This window comes from Notolepis coatsorum (genome assembly GCF_963971535.1).
Source record: "Notolepis coatsorum genome assembly, chromosome: 17".
NCBI classification, from domain to species: domain Eukaryota; kingdom Metazoa; phylum Chordata; class Actinopteri; order Aulopiformes; family Paralepididae; genus Notolepis; species Notolepis coatsorum.
This window is the reverse complement of record NC_140181.1, coordinates 102875684-102894227: the sequence shown is the minus strand read 5'-3', so window position 1 is coordinate 102894227 and position 18544 is coordinate 102875684. Positions and strand designations below refer to the sequence as shown.

The window sequence follows — 18544 nt, the reverse complement described above, 5'->3', positions numbered from 1 at the left end:
AGGTGTGGGAACCCGTTTACCTCCCCAGTTACTGACCCTCTCTAGAGAGAATGTGTATATTTTTGGCTCAAAGATAATTGAATTAGTCTTAATTAAATCTCCTATCGCAGTGCCGAAGGATAAACAGGTCTTGTTTGCATCCACTTATGTGACTAAATAGCCCGTTGGCTCGGGCAGTGACACTAAACCCAAAATATGTCAGTTTATTAAAACAAATTGCACATTTACTGTACCTCATTGTGATAGAAATACATTGAATACACTGAATCAAGACGTGTGGTGCTGTAGAATTTCCCTGGAACTCTGTGTTGTTGCTGCTGGTTACTGTAACGTGTTGTTCGGATTCTGTTGCTAGGGAACAGTTTGGACCCAAGTGTATTTCCTGTCAGCTATTGCATTAGCAAACATTGCAAGAGGAAATAAACATGGGTCCCTTTTGTAATGTTATTGTTGTCACTTTGAAAGAGTCTCTATACAGAAAATCTTTGTTATAGACAATAATTGTGGCTGATTACCTTAGCCTCCCTGGTCGTCATGGAGATGATGACACATCTGTTGTTGAATTGTGTCCTGCTCAGCTTGGTGGTAACTTTCTCTTCTGACCCCACTGTCAGCCATTGTTCCTTCTGTAACATCACATGTTTCTTTGTTTCGAATGAAATTAAATGAAATTAAATGAAATTAAATGAAATTAAATGAAATTAAATGAAATTAAAAACGGATTATAGTTAAGTCACCTTAACCATAACAAGCAGCAGTAAAAAGATGTGTTTTAAGTTTCTTGTTAAAACTACTAACAATGGTGGTGGCCCCCTAAGACTTTCAGGGAGTGAGTTCCAGAGTTCGGGGCCATACTTATGAACCAAAGGATTCCTTTTGACCAAAGGATTCAATGACACCTTTGACCGTGCCACTCATTTCAAACCTTTATTTAAACTCGAAAGGCAACTGAGGTTTCCCTTGTTTACAGTCACGTCGAGTGTACCTACAGAATCAGGTGAAAAAAGTGTTTTTTTAATAAATAAATGGCAGAAAATCCAATATGGCAGACTTCCTAGGTCCTCACGGTCAATTTATGACCACAAGGAGCTGCATTTCTGGATATCATTTTCATGACTTTATGACTCGAAAATAATGGAAAATATATCGGATCAGGATATACTCTCATTTGAGGATTTAAAGTTGGACCTGATGTCTGCGCAAGAGGAAAGGTCACCAAACTCAAGAGGGTTCTTCCTCCTACTGGGTTAACCGTCTGTAGTGTGGTAGTGAAAGGGTTAACCTTTCCGTAGTGTGGTTGTGAAAGGGTTAACCATTTGGTAACGTGGCAGTGAAATGGTTAACCTTCTGTATTGTCACAGTGAAAGGGTTAACCCTTTGTCGTGTGGCAGTGAAAGTGTTAAAGCCGTGTGGCAGGACCTGGCTAGGCGGTGGTCAGGGTGAGTCCATGACATCCCAGGCGCTGTCGTTCCAAGATATAATTAGATTAGAATCAAACAAACGTGACCGTGTGAGATATCCCACTATGTGAGAATCCACCGAGTGGATATGAGTGGACTACCGCATGCGGCGTCCATTATTGATGCTGTGTGGACGGAGCCCTGGAGGTGTCAGAATCAGAAGCAGAATCAGTATCTCCAAGGCCAGGCCCAGTGATGAGTAGAGAGGTGTGAGAGAGTGCAGCACATGGAGACGTGTGGGCCGACCGCTCCCAGATCCCAAAAGTGTGTCTTGTGCTGATGGCTTAACTGTATAACCCTTTCACTACCACACCACAGAAGGTTAACCCTTTCACTACCACACCGCAGAAGGTTAACCCTTTCACTACCACACCGCAGAAGGTTAACCCTTTCACTACCACACCACAGAAGGTTCACCCTTTCACTACCACACCACAGAAGGTTCACCCTTTCACTACCAACACCACAGAAGGTTAACCCTTTCACTACCACACCACAGAAGGTTCACCCTTTCACTACCACACCACAGAAGGTTCACCCTTTCACTACCAACACCACATAAGGTTAACCCTTTCACTACTGTCTGTAGTGTGGCAGTGAAAGGGTTAACCTTCTGTAGTGTGGTTGTGAAAGGGTTAACCCTTTGTCGTGTGGCAGTGAAAGGGTTAACCTTCTGTATTGTCACAGTGAAAGGGTTAACCCTTTGGTAGTGTGGTAGTGAAAGGGTTAATATAATCCAGAACATTCACAGACTGCGAACAACTTGGTCTTTTGAAGTCTTTCAACAATGCGTTAAAAAAAAATCATGTATTAACTATTCACCTATTCAGAGGCACATCAATAGCGTCATGAGGACAATGCAGCTCTCTGCATATATCTCCTTATTAGGGGTGTAAGTAACGGTACACAAAAACCACGGTACAGTACGCACCTCGGTTTTGAAGTCAAGGTTCGGTACGAGTTTTCGGTACAGTGGGGGAAAGTTTGGCTTTCCATGTTCCACTCAGGTGTGTGATGTAGTGTGCAGTAGGGCTGTCGACGAATATTCTATATTCAAATTAATAATCGACTTGTAATTTTTTTTTAATAATAATAATAATATTAGATTGCGAAAAAAAACAGCCCCCGGTGGTGTTAGTGGTTAACATACCGTTGTATTCGTTCGGTACACAGCCGTTCAGTACGGTACGGTACACACTGAAACGGTTGGGTACGGATCCGTGTACCTTTACACCCCTACTCCTTATATGTCTGCTTGTGAGGGAGGATGCATCTGCATCTGCTCAGTCACAGCAGGAGGGGTTTGGACTTGAAGGTAATGGGTCCAGGAGGGTGGAGGAGGGTATCTGGTTTGTTAATTCCATTTCACCTGAAGGAACCTATCTTCTCTGATGGATGGGGCCCCGGAGAGCAGGCCAGGCCTCTGGAAATTAAATAAAAACAGCCGTAGCCCTGGTAAGAAAACACAGGATCAAGCGCAGATCCTTAAGTTAAATGTTGACGCTGATTAAAAGTGTCTCGATCCAAATTGCGCAGACGTTACAACCATCCCATTGGGTATGAACTGAAACCTGTGGGTAGACATGTATGTGATTGGGTTTTCTATGAACAGCAGTAGACCCTAATAGGGATTACGATACGATTTTGACGGGCGAGGCGGGTTTCAAGTTTCAAGTTTCTTTAATAGTTGTCATACAGAAGTACAGAATACTTTTATACAAAATGCTTCTTTCTGTTACGCTCCAGAGACTGTGCTAGACAAAAAAGATAAGTATGAAATAAAACAAGTATATAGCATGTAAAAAATAGAAGTCACGTACGTAGACACAAGTGTTCAGTATATACATATGTACAATGTTCAATGCAGAATAGAAGTAACTGAGTTACCATACAATATACTATGCAATATACTAATATACAATATACTATATAGTGCAAAGCAGAAATGGGATGAGGTACAATTTAGGTACAATTTACAGTAAGGTGTACTGAGGTATGGGTTGTAGTGCAAATCCTTTACCAATAAATATAAAGTGTGTTTAGGTGTTCTAAAGTGTGGAGAGTGGGTGCTGCAGTGTGTTGTTTGTTTAAAGTGAGTGTGTGCGTGTGGATGTGTGTGCTGTGAGTGCATTTGATGGTTGTTGCATAGTGTTATTGTTCGTTGAGCAACCTGATAGCCTGGGGATAGAAGCTTCTTCTGAGTCTTTCAGTGCTTGCCATGAGACTCCGGTATCGCTTGCCTGACGTTGATGTTTTTGTAGGAGTTGATGTTGTAATAATAATAATAATAAACTTTATTTGTATAGCACCTTTCATACAAATTTGTTTGCTCAAAGTGCTTCACAGCAGTAAAAAAAGACATAAAATGAGCACAAATCTGGCAGATCAATGCCTAAAGTGCAGACATATAAAAAGAGCATAAATGAGATAGCAGCTAAATGGACAAAGTGAGGCAAATCACATAGTTCTTCACATTAGGAGCTAACATCCCAATAGGCCTCTTTCTTTATGGTTTGATTATGGTTTAATGTTACATCAAGCAAATGTATTGCATACAAAGTGGTGATCTAGCTGTACAGACTGTGTAATTGGCGGCAGACAGCGCGTAATAAGTGACAGGCGAGCCCTCTAATTTGTGATTACTATCTATACTACGGCAGAATAAAATGTAGCTGATGTTATCTGACCCACGATAAGTATAATGAACATGTCTGAACGGGGCAAAACACGCAGAGGCACTGTACAAGAAGGGCCAGAGCCGACTCTACTTCCTCAGAAGGCTGAGATCCTGTCTGTACAAGGATGTTGAGGATGTTCTATGAGTCGGTGGTGGCAGGCGCCTTCTTGTACGCTGTGACCTGCTGGGGCAGCGGACTGAGAGCAGGGGACACAAACAGGCTGGATAAGCTGGTCAGGAAGGCCAGTAGCGTGGTTGGGGTGGAGCTGGACTCCCTAGCGAGGGTGGCGGAGAGGAGGAGCCTTGCTAAGCTAGGCCATCAGGGAAAACCCCTCCCACCCACTATACACAGACTTGGCTCCCCCCCGAAATCCGCAACGCCCCAACCCTGGACACCTTCAAATCCGCTCTAAAAACACACCTCTTCACCAAGGCTTTCCCCATCAGTTAGTTTTAGATTAAATTAGGTCCATTATCCCCTACTTTCCCTCACCCCCCCCCCCCCCCCTATTTTCCTTGCCCTATTTTTTGTCCTGATTGTAAAGCGACCTTGGGTTCTATGAAAGGCGCTATATAAATTTGATCTATTATTATTATTATTATTAGGCTCACACTACACAAATGCAGCACTGAACGGCACAGGAAGTCCTTCATTGAATCAATCAATCAAATTTATTTATAAGGCCCGACAACACACGATAATGTCCCCATGGGCCGTACATGTCTTCTTTAAACAAGTCAAGAAGAAAACATAACAATAAGTCAAGAACAGAACAAGAACACCATAAGGTCCAACAAATTTAAAATAAATGCAAATAAATGAAAGAATGCAACACTCCCAGACATACCCCACGCGAAGGTAAGGAAAAACTCACTAAAATCTAACAATAGGGAAAAATGCTCCACAGGCAGTGTGGAGGAGAGACACCTTAGAAGGGCCATTCAAGGGGGGATCTCCCTTCTTAGATGTCGGTGATAGTAGTGTTGCTGACTAACAGTTGGTAAGCATGCACTCAAGTGTGTAGTGAAACACAGATGAGTGCATGCAATAGCAACTGAACATTTTGAAAGATTAAAGATAGAGCTGATAGCGATAGCAACTGAACATTTTGAAAGATTGAAGATAGAGCTGATAGCGAATCTATTTGAGGCACAGGGGCGGCGCAAAGAGGGTCGCGTCCCAAGGAAAATGTTGGGTCCCGAGGCTAGACCAGTTGAGAACCACTGAGCTGATGCTTTTATCCAAAGCAACGTATAATTTGTCAGCAAAACAAGTCAGCAGGAGGGGTACATCTCTGGCAGCTAAGGGTCAGTGGCGTTGTGTTCATCACATAGTGCAACTGACCACAAAATATTTACAACTCCTTTGACGCCCTGCAAGATGCCCTTATTAGTCTAAAATTGGTGCTTAATGCCAGTAAAACTAAATTCATGTTGTTTTCCAAAGCCAAAAATATAGTTTATAGTGACTTGCATATATCTACTCTGAACGGTTCTGATATCGAGAGAGTTTCAGAATACAAATACCTTGGTATTTGGATTGATGAAGGATTTGCATTTAAATATCATGTGGGCGTTTTTGCCAGTAAATTATGGAACAATTTTGGCTTTTTGTATAGAAATAGAGCCAGCTTCCCTATGATTAGCAGAAAGAGAGTTGTTGAATCAGTGTTCCTATCTGTTTTGGATTACGGAGATGTGATTTATAGACATGCAGTGGCTTCCACTCTTAAGCCCTTAGACTCTGTTTACCATTCAGCCATTAGATTTATCACTGGTGATAGTTATGGTAATAATAATAATAATAATAATAATAATAATAATAATAATAATAATAATAATAATAATAATAATAATAATAATAATAATAATAATAATAATAATAATAATAATAATAATAATAATAATAATAATAATAATAATAATAATAATAATAATAATAATAATAATAATAATAATAATAATAATAATAATAATAATAATAATAATAATAATAATAATAATAATAATAATAATAATAATAATAATAATAATAATAATAATAATAATAATAATAATAATAATAATAATAATAATAATAATAATAATAATAATAATAATAATAATAATAATAATAACAATAATAATAATAATAATAATAATGCATTTTATTTGAAGGAGCCTTTCTGAGCACCCAAGGTCGCCGTACAGGGTTAAAAACAAATAGAATTTCACATAGTAAAAACACAGTATTACAGAGTTACATAGTTACATAGGGGAGCAGTTGTAATAAACTTAAAATGAAGGTGAGTATGCCAGAATGAACAGATGTGTTTTGAGACGGGAAACAAAGGTGGGGAGGTTATCTATTTCACGGATTTCTTGTGGTAGGGAATTCCAGAGGCGGGGGGGGGCGCAGCAGGAGAAGGCTCTGGATCCCATGGTAGTCAGACAGGAAGGGGGAGTGACAAGTTGGAAGGAAGAGGAGGATCTGAGTGACCGAGAGGGAGTGTTGGACTGGAGAAGTTCCGTGAGATAAGGAGGGGCTATAGGTTACGGAGGGCCTTGAAAGTGAGTAGTAATACTTTGTAGTCAGTGCGTGACTTAACAGGCAGCCAGTGAAGTTGGTGGAGAACAGGAGTGATGTGATTGGTGGAGGGAGTTCTGATGATAATTCGGGCGGCTGAGTTTTGGACCAGTTGGAGTTTATAGAGGTACTTGTGTGGGAGACCAATGAGGAGGGAGTTACAGTAATCCAGACGGGATGTGACCCCAGGGCGTGAACAAGAATAGCGGTGCTGGTGGCTGTAAGTGAGGGACGGAGACGATTAATGTTGCGTATAGGTGGAAGTAAGCAGACCGCGTGATGTTATTTATGTGGGATTTGAATGACAGTGTGCTATCGAGGATGACACCCAAACTCTTAAAGGGGAACTATCTTATAAATGGCCTTTTTGAGTGTTTAGCATTGTTTCCTAGCTATGTGAACTTATATTAATATGATCTATGTCTCAAAATTCTCATATTGGCGCATTCTTCCAATTCTCCTCTCACAATATTCACCCTCACTGAACTGAGTCATTTGAAAATGTGCCCTATATGTGATGTCATAAAGACACCGCTGCATGTTAATGTTCAGGCGAACCAGAACGCGCGCAGTGGTTTAGGAGCCCAGGCTCAAAACAGCTCGAGATCTTGAGGTAGAAAAATGCTGTTTTTGAGGACTTGATTAGAAATACAAAACAATGAATAAAAAAAATATATATATTACAGAGGTGTTCCATAGACTCACAGGAATTGTGTAAAAGTGCCCAAATAGTGAAAGAAATAGTAAAATAGTTCCCCTTTAACCTGAGGGGAAGGGAAGACTGTAGAGTTGTTAATGGTGAGGGGAAAACTGTCGGATTTGGCTATGGTGGATTTGGAACCAATGAGGAGTACCTCGGTTTTATCATTGGTGCTCACCATTGTATCCCATAATATAATAAGGTCAGTGGGCCTCTCTGGCAGAGAGACGTAAGTTGCATTGGAATCTTTTTTTATTTATAAAGCCATAATTAGAGATTGTCCAAATTATATTAGTTCTTTATTGGAATGGACCACTGGACCCTGTCGTACACGATCCAGTTTTTGTCTTACACTTAGAGTGCCTAGAGTTTGTACTGAACTTGCTAGATCTGCTTTTGGCTTTTCTGCCCCTATACATCATGGGATACCCTGCAGGAAACGCTCTAGTGTCTATGGGTCGGTTTAGAACCTTAATGACCTATCAGGTCACCACAATATGTAATTGTTTTAAAATGATTACCTCTGTTTAATTTTTTAATTTTAATTTTATTATTATTATACTTTTTTTTAATGTATTTTAAAATGTGCTCTTAATTATTCTGATTGTCTGATGTCTTTATATTTATGAACGCACTGTGACACTTGTGAATGTAACATCTCGACGGCACTGTAAATGAGTTCAACTACTCAGTGTATTTATATCGAGTATAAAGATTGAATGAGAATGAGTGCAAGCATAGTAGTATAGACATACTAGGATGATAGGTAGTAGCATAAGTATAGTAGCATAGTAGTAAGGTACATAATCGTAAAAGACAGACATTTACATTTAGTAATTTAGCTGACGCTTTTATCCAAATTGTGAACAACAAGTCAGCAGGATGGGTACCTCTCTGGGTCAGTGGCGTTGTTTGTCAAATAGCGTTGAAATTGAGTGTTACACTCTGAGTGCATAGTAGTACAGTATAGACATATTAGCAAGATAGGTCGTAGTATAAGTATAGTATAGTAGCATAGTAGTAGGATACACAGTAGTAGAATGTTATTATTATTTTTTTTTTTAGATATTTAAGAGTTGTGTTTTTAGTTGACGGTGTAAACATTTTCCGGTTCCATAAACTGTCCTGACTGTGGTGGGGAGTTTGTTCCAGCTTTGCAGCTTTGAATACCCTGGGGGGGGGGGGGGGAGGCATATCCACTATGCATGTAACTGCTTTTCTCCATCTCGCTTTACCGTTAGATCGATTGAAAGTCACCCTGTAGCTTTATGGGCCGTTTGATATCTATAAAAAGAAAGATGATATCTAATAAAACAAATCAAATAGCTTGGGTGGTAACGACAGAAGGACGTGTTCAGACAGGAGGATAAGACGAGATATTCCTTTATTGATCCCCTCTGGGAAATGCGGGCGTCACTGCAGCATGGGGGAGGGGGGAGGTACAGGTATGGGCAGGGTAATACTGGCCTGCAGAAGCTAACCGCAGTAACAGTGACATGGAGAAAAATGTAATGTTCTTTGACTACCCAGTGATTTTGTAGTTAGTGTAATTCCTTATAGCCATTTACTCTAAAACAGAGCAAGATTGAACTCTGAAACTGTGTCACAAGATAAAGATAAGATAAGATATTCCTTTATTGATCCCCTTGGGGGAAATGCAGGCATCATAGCAGCATGGGGGAGGGGGGAGGGGAGGTACAGGTAGTAAAAAAAAGCAGTGTAAACAATATAACAAATCAATATAATTAACTCTGGAACACTCAATTTAGCATTTCTTTGGGTTACTGCAGGTCAGAATAGCAGAAAGACTAGTTAGAGTAGAAATATTGGCAATAAAATGAGGTCTCTGAATATGAAAATACGAGACAAATAATGCACCGGCGCCTGTGCTGTAGGACCTTGGAGTGCTCCTCGAACCACCGTGGTCTGACACCAATGGCCATTTTGTTGACCTGACCTGACCCGGACCCAGTGACCCAGTGACCTGTGATCTGAATGGTTCTTGTGTCCGTCTGATTGTGTAGGAAACAAGATGGGGGCGAGGCCCGGATCTCCACGCCACTAGAGCCTCCTCCGCCATACCAACCCCCGCTCCCCCACGCCACGTCACCGCCGTTCCACAAGGTAGGAGGAGGAGGAGGAGGAGGAGGAGGAGACCTTTGACCCCATTACCCCACGACCTTATCCAATAGCCCTCCGAGTGACCTCTCCCTGCGTGATCTGTATTCCGTGTCTCTACTCATCTCGTCTGTTTGCATGCTGCTGTCCACACTCGTGTGTCCCTGACGCGTGCCCTTGCTCACTGCGCCCCCTGTGTTCAATCACTCCAGGGCTCTGTCTCTGCCCATCTGTCTGTCTGCATGTAACCTTAGGGGGCTTTCTCACTAACCATTCGGGGTCGAATCGCAGCCCGATCGCACCAGAAAAGGGTGTGTCCGTCCTACTGAGAACGCTCCCCCCGCCCCGTCCCCGGGGACGCTGATTCGCTCCAAACCTGGACCGCTGAAATAGGTGGTTCCGGGTGCGCGCCAGTGGGAGCGGGGGGCGTGGTGTACGAGCTCGTAACAAAACACGGGAGAGGCTTGCTGTATCAACTTGCTGACACACACAACGTCATTACTGTAATGCTTTCATGCTTGCTTGAATTTTGGGCAGATAAAAACATACAGCAACAACTGGACAATACCCACCAAAAATATATTTATGGGCAATTTGGCGAGTTCAGACCTCAACCAAACAAGCATGTGGAGCCTCACGGCTCAGTGGATGAAAACATGAAGCCACGTTACAAGCACAAGACTTCCTAGCCCCTTCCGTGACTGCGATGTGCAAGCCAGGGGCTTTTGAATACGCAGTCACTCGCAGCTCCATAGTAGCCAGGCTAATTTGGACCACCAAACACTGCTTAAAAGCTCGGGGTGGGTCCGAAATATATCAGATATAAAGCTTGCACATCGCAGTCATGGAAGGGGCTAAAGACTTCCCTGGCTCGCATTAGGCCTGGCAACTTTTTTTGCCATTGCTATGTCTACTATACATTGGTTTCTTGTTCGAATGCATTTAGTTCTATAGACCAGTGGTGCCCAACCAGTCGGCCGTGATCGACCGGTAGATCAATGACATGCAATATCATTTATGCGAGCAATGGGCTAATGTTAGCTGCTAACTAGTAATAAATAGGCTAAGCTAACTAGCGTTAGCGTTAGCTTAGCGTTAACCCTGGAAAATGCTCAAAGCGGACTCCACGACACCAGGTCCATTCGTGAGAAAAGGGGGTGGGTTATATTGACAAGGCTTGACAACAGAGGTTCAAATATAACTTCATATTTATTGGTTATTTGTTTCTTTATATCAGCATCCAGTTTCCACCGCCGTGTGTTAAAACTCTTCCTGTGTTGACGTTCGAGCGTGACATCATCGCCTACGGCAAGCTTACACACTCAAAACGCAAACCGTAAACAAAACCGGGAGCGCACCAAGACTGCAGTGTGTACACAAACTAGAGGGGGGAGAGGGAGGGGGGAAGTTCGCACCCAAGGACGGAGCGAGGACGGAGCGGAGCTGGTTCGACCCCGAATGGCAGTCAGAAAGCCCCCTTAGACTGATTATTATTCGACTGTCATCTCTCGCTTGACTCGTGCAAGGAGTGTGCGCTGTGTTGGAGGGCTGGTATCATTATGTTATGCCTAATTCAATTAATGGGAAGCTATTTTTAATTGGTTTCAAGCCTTGAGCTGGGCCAGTCTCATCTCATGAAAGCAAAACAAAAGACATGCTGTCCTATGCTGATAGTCGTTCTGAAATTAAAGGGTCCACTTCTTCAACCCCCCCCCCCCCCCTCCCACCCCGCCATCCACAATGTGTCACTTACAAAGATTGGAAAGCTGTGTTTTCCATATTAATCCCTCCCATTGCATACTGTGGGTACAATTCATATTGCTGCTAAACCAGGGGCTGTTATCAGGCTGTTTTCAGTTTAAACTAAAAAAAAATAATAGGCTAATTCCTCTGCAGGCTGCAGGCTGCACACTGCGGTTAACCCTTTCACTACCACCCTACAGAAGGTTAACCTTTCACTACTTTCACTGAAAGGGTTAACCTTATGTAGTGTGGTAGTGAAAGGGTTAACCAGCTTCTGTAGTGTGGTAGTGAAAGGGTTAACCCCGTTGTCATGTGGTAGTGGAAGGGTTAACCTTCTGTATTGTCGCAGTGAAAGGGTTAAACATTTAGTAGTGTTGTAGTGAAAGGGTTAACCTTCTGTATTGTCACAGTGAAAGGGTTAACCCTTTGTCGTGTGGCAGTGAAAGGGTTAACCTTCTGTATTGTCACAGTGAAAGGGTTAACCCTTTGGCAGTGTGGTAGTGAAAGGGTTAAGTAAAAGCGTGCCTCATATCTCAGCGGCTCCTCATACTGCTCCGTTCTGCTCGTAACACATGCTCTGTCATGCAGTGAACTAACTCACGGCTCCTCTCCGCTTTATTCACCCGTCTGCTGCGGGTTTTTAGATCTAGTGGAAGAAGATTCTCTAGAGCCAAATGTTCCAGACTGCGTCTATACTTCCCACAAGCAAGTTGTCCTTCCGCGTTGCTCTGATTGGCCACTGACCTATGCTAGTCTATTTCCGGCTCTAACAGCCTGCAAACTACCTAACGCCTAGTTTATCACTGGTTAAGCTTAGAGCGACTCTTTCGAAGTTGGTTAAGGTTAGAGTTTGGAATCAGGGCTGGTGTTCTATCGCCCTGCTCTAAGACAAACTCTAACCTTAACCAACTTTGAAAGAGTGCCTAAGCTTAACCAGGTGGCAGAACTTGGCGTCCCACGATTGGCGCACATGTCACATGACCAGAAACGTCAGTGGCCAATCAGATCGCGCAAAAGGACAACTTGCTTGTGGGAAGTATAGACGCTTCCAGACTTCATGAATCGGCTTTCGACTTTGGCATTGTTTCCCGTCTTAGCAGGGATTATGTAATAATAATAATAATAATAATAACTTGGTTTTGTATAGCGGCTTTCATAAAACCCAAGGTTGCTTTACATAGGGCAATAACAACAATAACAAACATGGTAGACAGACACACAACATTAAATGTGGGAAGTTAGGGGTCAAAGGCCATGTTGAAGAGATGAGTTTTTTAAAGGAGTCCAGAGTTGGAGCGTTGCAGAGTTCTGCGGGGAGGGAGTTCCAGAGGGTGGGAGCTGCCACGCTGAAAGCTCTGTCCCCAAAGTCTGGTTTGGGGAATGGAGAGCTGACCAGTGTCTGAGGATCGCAGGGGCCGTGACTGAGTGTAAGGGTGGAGGAGGTCAGTGAGGTACTGAGGTGTGGGGGTGGAGGAAGTCAGTGAGGTACTGAGGTGCCAGAGCATGGAGGGACTTGTAAGTGATCAGGAGGGTTTTATAGGTGTGGCAGGATTTGATGGGGAGCCAGTGGAGGTGGATGAGGGTGGGGGTGATGTGCTGCCAGGGTTTTGGTGCGGGTGAGAACCCTGGCAGCTGAGTTTTGAGATCATACTGGAGCCTGTCCAGGGTTTTGCTTGGAACCCCGGACAGGACCCCGTTGCAGTAGTCCAGGCGGGAGGTGACGAAGGCGTGGATGAGGGTCTCTGCTGTGGAGTCGGAAAGTGATGGTCGGATGGAGGAAATGAGCCGAAGCCATATACTCAGTCAAATAGACCTGGTTATTACAGATTTATTAACTCAAACAGTACATACAGAGTATCGAAATAAAAGTTAGTCAAGAGTTATGGTGAATGACTTCACCGGGGTACAAGGCCAGAGGTCGGGGAGGGTCTGGAGAAGGGTGAAGGAGGGAGGAGGGGTGACAGGATGTCAAGGTGAGCCAGGAAGGGGGAAAGAGGGGGAGACACAAATGGGAATTCGACATGCACAAAGGAAAGGTGGGGGGAGGTGTGTTAAGACGTCACCCACAGATGATCATGCCGGCAACTCGGCAAGAGACCACTCAATCACTATCATCGCTGACACGGAATGCAAAGTACGGGAATTGAAAAACGGTGAAAGAGGAAAAGCTAATTTGCATAATAACCCCCACGGAGACAGTCACAGAACCTGTCCCAGTTCTGTGTTCTCTCGTCGAAAGAATCCTTAGTTCTACCTGTTTCTACACGGGTCTCTAATAAATGGAGAGAGCCGGAATGATCTGCCTGGGGTGTTTAACTCTCCAGTCACCCTTGTCGCAATTCTCGTCAAATAGCCTTTTTTTCACGTGTGTTTGTGGATAGCGTTGGCTATATTTTATGTATATGTCAGGAAAGTAGCTCAGTATCACATCTTTGAGTCACATTACAATAATCCATGTTTTGTTTTTTTCCAAAAATCACTATTAAGCGTGTGGAATGAAAGTGTCACCTTTCACCCTAGTCGCAGAAATGAACAGGTTGACTCTCTTGTTAAACAAATTTGTACAGTTTAAAATTAGAATGATTCATAAGTAATATGATAAAAGGATGGATGAGGCCTCCAAGAGGTAGTTTGTGCAATTTTTAATAGGGTTAGGGGGTTAGGGTTAGGGTTAGGGGGTTAGGGTTAGGGTTAGGGTAATTGTTTGATTGATTGAACATTTTATTAACAGATTGCAGAATGGGTACAATACAGTACGGCTCAATACACACAATTGTTAAGGGGATGCAGATCAGAGAAAGACAGGGTCACCCATTTTCAATTCATCATTGAACCCTAACCCTAACCCTAACCCTAACCCTAATAAATCTTATTTTTTTTATCCTGAAAATGAATAAATATTCAATATGTATGGTGAGGACCGAAGTTAATAATGATATTCATGAAAATTGGAACAATACATGAAAAGGGTATGTTTTTACTGAGATCGCCGTTTTCGGCAAAGGGCTAAAGGTGTGATTATTTTAAAGGTTGACTCGAGGGTTAAGGACGCAGAGGACGGAATAGAGCCGGGTTCTGTGGTGATTAAAAGGGTCCAATCTCACTGATCCCTGTCACGGCGCTCGAATAGGGTCCCTTACACTATGGGTGGGGGGGCTTTACACTTCTGACTGGATCTCAGTGAACATGAAGGGTTAGAGGGTAGAAAGAGATTAAGAGAGAGTTTACATTACTCCTGAGGCTAGACCAGTTGAGAACCACTGGGTTAGAGAGATTCAGAGAGAGTTTACATTACTCCTGAGGCTAGACCAGTTGAGAACCACTGGGTTAGAGAGATTCAGAGAGAGTTTACATTACTCCTGAGGCTAGACCAGTTGAGAACCACTGGGTTAGAGAGATTCAGAGAGAGTTTACATTACTCCTGAGGCCAGACCAGTTGAGAACCACTGGGTTAGAGAGATTCAGAGAGAGTTTACATTACTCCTGAGGCTAGACCAGTTGAGAACCACTGGGTTAGAGGGTGAGAGAGATTCAGAGAGAGTTTACATTACTCCTGAGGCCAGACCAGTTGAGAACCACTGGGTTAGAGGGTGAGAGAGATTCAGAGAGAGTTTGGAGATTGGGTTCAACATCACTCACCACCACCGAGTCCTCCAATAATTAGATCAGATTAAATTCTTTAATGACCACACAGCCAGGCTGGTGGAATTTGTTTTTTGGTGCATATATCATTGTTCCAAACATAGAACATCATGCAGTTAAATACATAGATATGTAGATACAAAAACCACAATATCACAATTTATGTCCGTAGCAGCAGAGGTATTGTTATAATATAGAGAGTTCAGTGTCCGTATGGCAGTGGGGAAGAAACAGTTTATAAAGCGGGATGTTTTGGTGGTCAGGGATCTGTATAGCGCCTCCTGGAGGGCAGCAGCTGGAAGACATGGTGTGCTGGGTGAGTGGGGTCAGAAGGGATTTTTCTTGCTCTTATTGTTCTTGGCGGTGTAGTGATTCGAGTGACGGGAGGGGAGTGTGGATTATTTTGGAGGATTTATTGATTATTCTTTGCAGTTTGTTTTTGGAGTGAACTCGCTCTTTCATCCTTTCTCTATGTTTCTATCTCGCACATAAGGGTATAAGGTGTATGACTCCTTCCCATTGCATACTGCGGGTACAATTCATATCGCTAAACCATTGGCTGTTATCAGGCTTTGCCAAAGCAATCAGCTGTTGTTTTTCAGTTTCAACCAAAGATAATAGGCCAATTCGTCTGCAGGCTGCATCTCAAACTGTTCTTTATTTATACATTTATTTAACCTCTTAAGCTTAGCCCCCATTTTGCAGAAAACGAAAGTGATTTGCATACCTTTTTTGCAAAGCTTATCTTTATACTTTATACTTAAAGCACATGCTATACTTTTGCACTTTTGAAAGGTTACATTCTGAAGTTGCTAAAGCAATGTATTAGAGAAACAGAGGTTTGAACACACTGAAATAAAATATTGTCTCCTTACTTTTGTGTTGACTTGTTGCCAGATTCCTGTTTTTTGGGTTCCAGATGAGAAGTAGGAGCTGGAAAACACAACGGTTCCATAGCCTGAAGTCTTATAGTCATTCAGTCCAAAGTTTATAACAATCCCACAGAAAATTTGTTTTGTAGAAAGGTTTTTGTAATGTGTGTACCGGTAAAAATACAGCGTGATTATCCAAAATGGTCCATTCCTTTTGCTCCGAGAGCGACCCCCACTCTCACCCGCCCGTTTGGGGTCGCTTTCGGAGTGGACGCTCCTTGGCTACAATGGTGATCAATAATTTTCGCCATCAGTGGTGATTGGTCAGTTCAGGACCGTTAAGACCCGGAAGTGGTCATTTGAAGGAGCGCCTGTCAAATGACGCTCGCCAGATATATCGTCTTGTAACTCGAGACCCGAAGCACGCAATTGGTTGAGTGTGGTGGCGATCGAAAGGTCGGCAAATTAAACTTTCGAACAGTGTATTGGATGATCAGCGAAAAATGCAGCCTTGAGCCGACAGACGAGAGCAAAGTGCCTTGACGCACGTGCATCCCACGCATGGGTGTGGTGTACCGTATACAGTACGCACTACGCAGAGCGTTAAGAGGTTAAAGATATTTGCCTTTTATCCTTTTATCCCAAATCCCCAGTTTTGTCATTATGCCAATTCCCTTCCTGGTCATCGCACTGCCCTACTGTTGGTCTGGGGAGGGTGTAGACTACCACATGCTGCCCTACTGTCTGTCTGGGGAGGGTGTAGACTACCACATGCTGCCCTACTGTCTGTCTGGGGAGGGTGTAGACTACCACATGCTGCCCTACTGTCTGTCTGGGGAGGGTGTAGACTACCACATGCTGCCCTACTGTCTGTCTGGGGAGGGTGTAGACTACCACATGCTGCCCTACTGTCTATCTGGGGAGGGTGTAGACTACCACATGCTGCCCTACTGTCTGTCTGGGGAGGGTGTAGACTACCACATGCTGCCCTACTGTCTGTCTGGGGAGGGTGTAGACTACCACATGCTGCCCTACTGTCTGTCTGGGGAGGGTGTAGACTACCACATGCTGCCCTACTGTCTGTCTGGGGAGGGTGTAGACTACCACATGCTGCCCCACTGTCTGTCTGGGGAGGGTGTAGACTACCACATGCTGCCCTACTGTCTATCTGGGGAGCGTGTAGACTACCACATGCCTCCTCCCATACACGTGGAGTCGCCAGCTGCTTCTTTTCACCTGACAGCGAGGAGTTTCATTGCACAGAGTGCACAGAGGTTCACGCTATCTCCCCCAGATCACCTCTCCGCTGAACAGGCACCCCGACTGACCAGTAGGAGTCGCTGTTGCAACAAACACTCCCTCCCGCAAACACTGTCAATTGTGTTCGTAGGGACTACTGACCAAGCCGGAGGTACCGCTGCCGGGAATTGAACCCGGGTCTCTCCAGTGGTAGGCGATATCTCTACATTACCCAGACGGCGCTTCTCAAGCTGTTCTGTTATGCTCGTAACACATCCTCTGTCATGCAGTAAACGGACTGACAGCTGTTCTGTGCTGTATTCACTCGTCTGCTAAGGCTTTGCATTTTTAGATAGGATGATTCATTGAGTGTGTCTTGGATTCATCAGAACCAAATGAATTCCCATGTGTTCCAGGCTTTAGGAATCAGCTTTCAACTCCATTATTCTCATCTTAGAGAGGCTATAGTGCTGGGACTTGATGTGGGAAGAAACCACTCAGTCACTGTCATTGCTGACAGAGAATGCAAAGCACAGAAATAGAAAAAGGATGAAAGAGCGAGGCTCATTTCCATGGAGATAGTCACAGAACCAGTCAAAATGTATTCTCGGAAATGTTGGAAATGTTCGCAAAGAATTTTCTTTTTGTGCATTTTTCTCCCGTTTTCTCCCCAATTTAGTCGGCATGCCCATTCCCTGCGCGTGTCACGGTCTCTGTCACTGAGTTTTCCTCTGTCAGCCTGGGGAGGGCGTAGACTACCGCATGTCTCCCCACGATACATGTGCCAGCTGCTTCTTCTCACCTGGGATTCACTGGGAGAGCTTAAAACCCTCTGAGGTCTGGGCTATTTTGTGATTGTGACACCCCCCCCCCCCCCCCCCCCCCCCCCCCCCCTCTGATTCTGGGTGATTTTCAAATTTGTATTTATCTTTTATTTTTTACATAATATGAATGTACAGGTTAGGGCTGAGCCCAAACGTTCGAACCTTTGTTCGTTACGTTGGCATTCGAATTCTAAATCAACATTAGATTTTTTTTAATCTTTTTTCCACCTTCTTTTTCCCGTTTTTCTCCCATCCCAATGTTAGTCGTTATGCCAATTCCCAATCCCCTACCTGGTCGTTGTGCACTCTACCCCCCACCGGCGGTCCGGGAGGGCGTAGACTATCACATACTTCCTCCGACACATGTGTACCCAGCCCACCGCTTCTTTTCATCTGGCAGCGCGGGCTCTCACTGGGAGTGTAACGTGTGGAAGGTCACACTACCTCTCTTAGATCCTTCCCTTGCTGTGCAGGCGCCCCGACCGAACTGTAGGAGTCGCTGTTTACAACGACCACGACCCACCCTCGCCGGGTTTCCCACCCGCTAACACTGCCAATTGTGTTAGTATGGACGGTCGGCCAACCCAGAAGCACCACAGCTGGATTCGATCCCACTGTCTCTGTGGTGGTAGACAGACGCTTAGTCCGCTGCGCTACCCGGCGGCTCCGAATTTGTCTTTTTTTATAAAAAAAAAATATATCA

The 18544-nt window shown here is 43.8% G+C and overlaps 1 long non-coding RNA gene across 1 annotated transcript in view; it reads left to right on the top strand.

The window, feature by feature from the left end:
- The window catches only part of LOC311243833, a 38193-nt gene that overhangs the window by 4354 nt on the left and 15295 nt on the right, over window positions 1–18544 (top strand). Inside the window, exon 2 of the long non-coding RNA XR_014620679.1 lies at window positions 9428–9527. This is a non-coding gene — a long non-coding RNA (uncharacterized lncRNA). The remainder of the gene's footprint in view (window positions 1–9427; window positions 9528–18544) is intronic.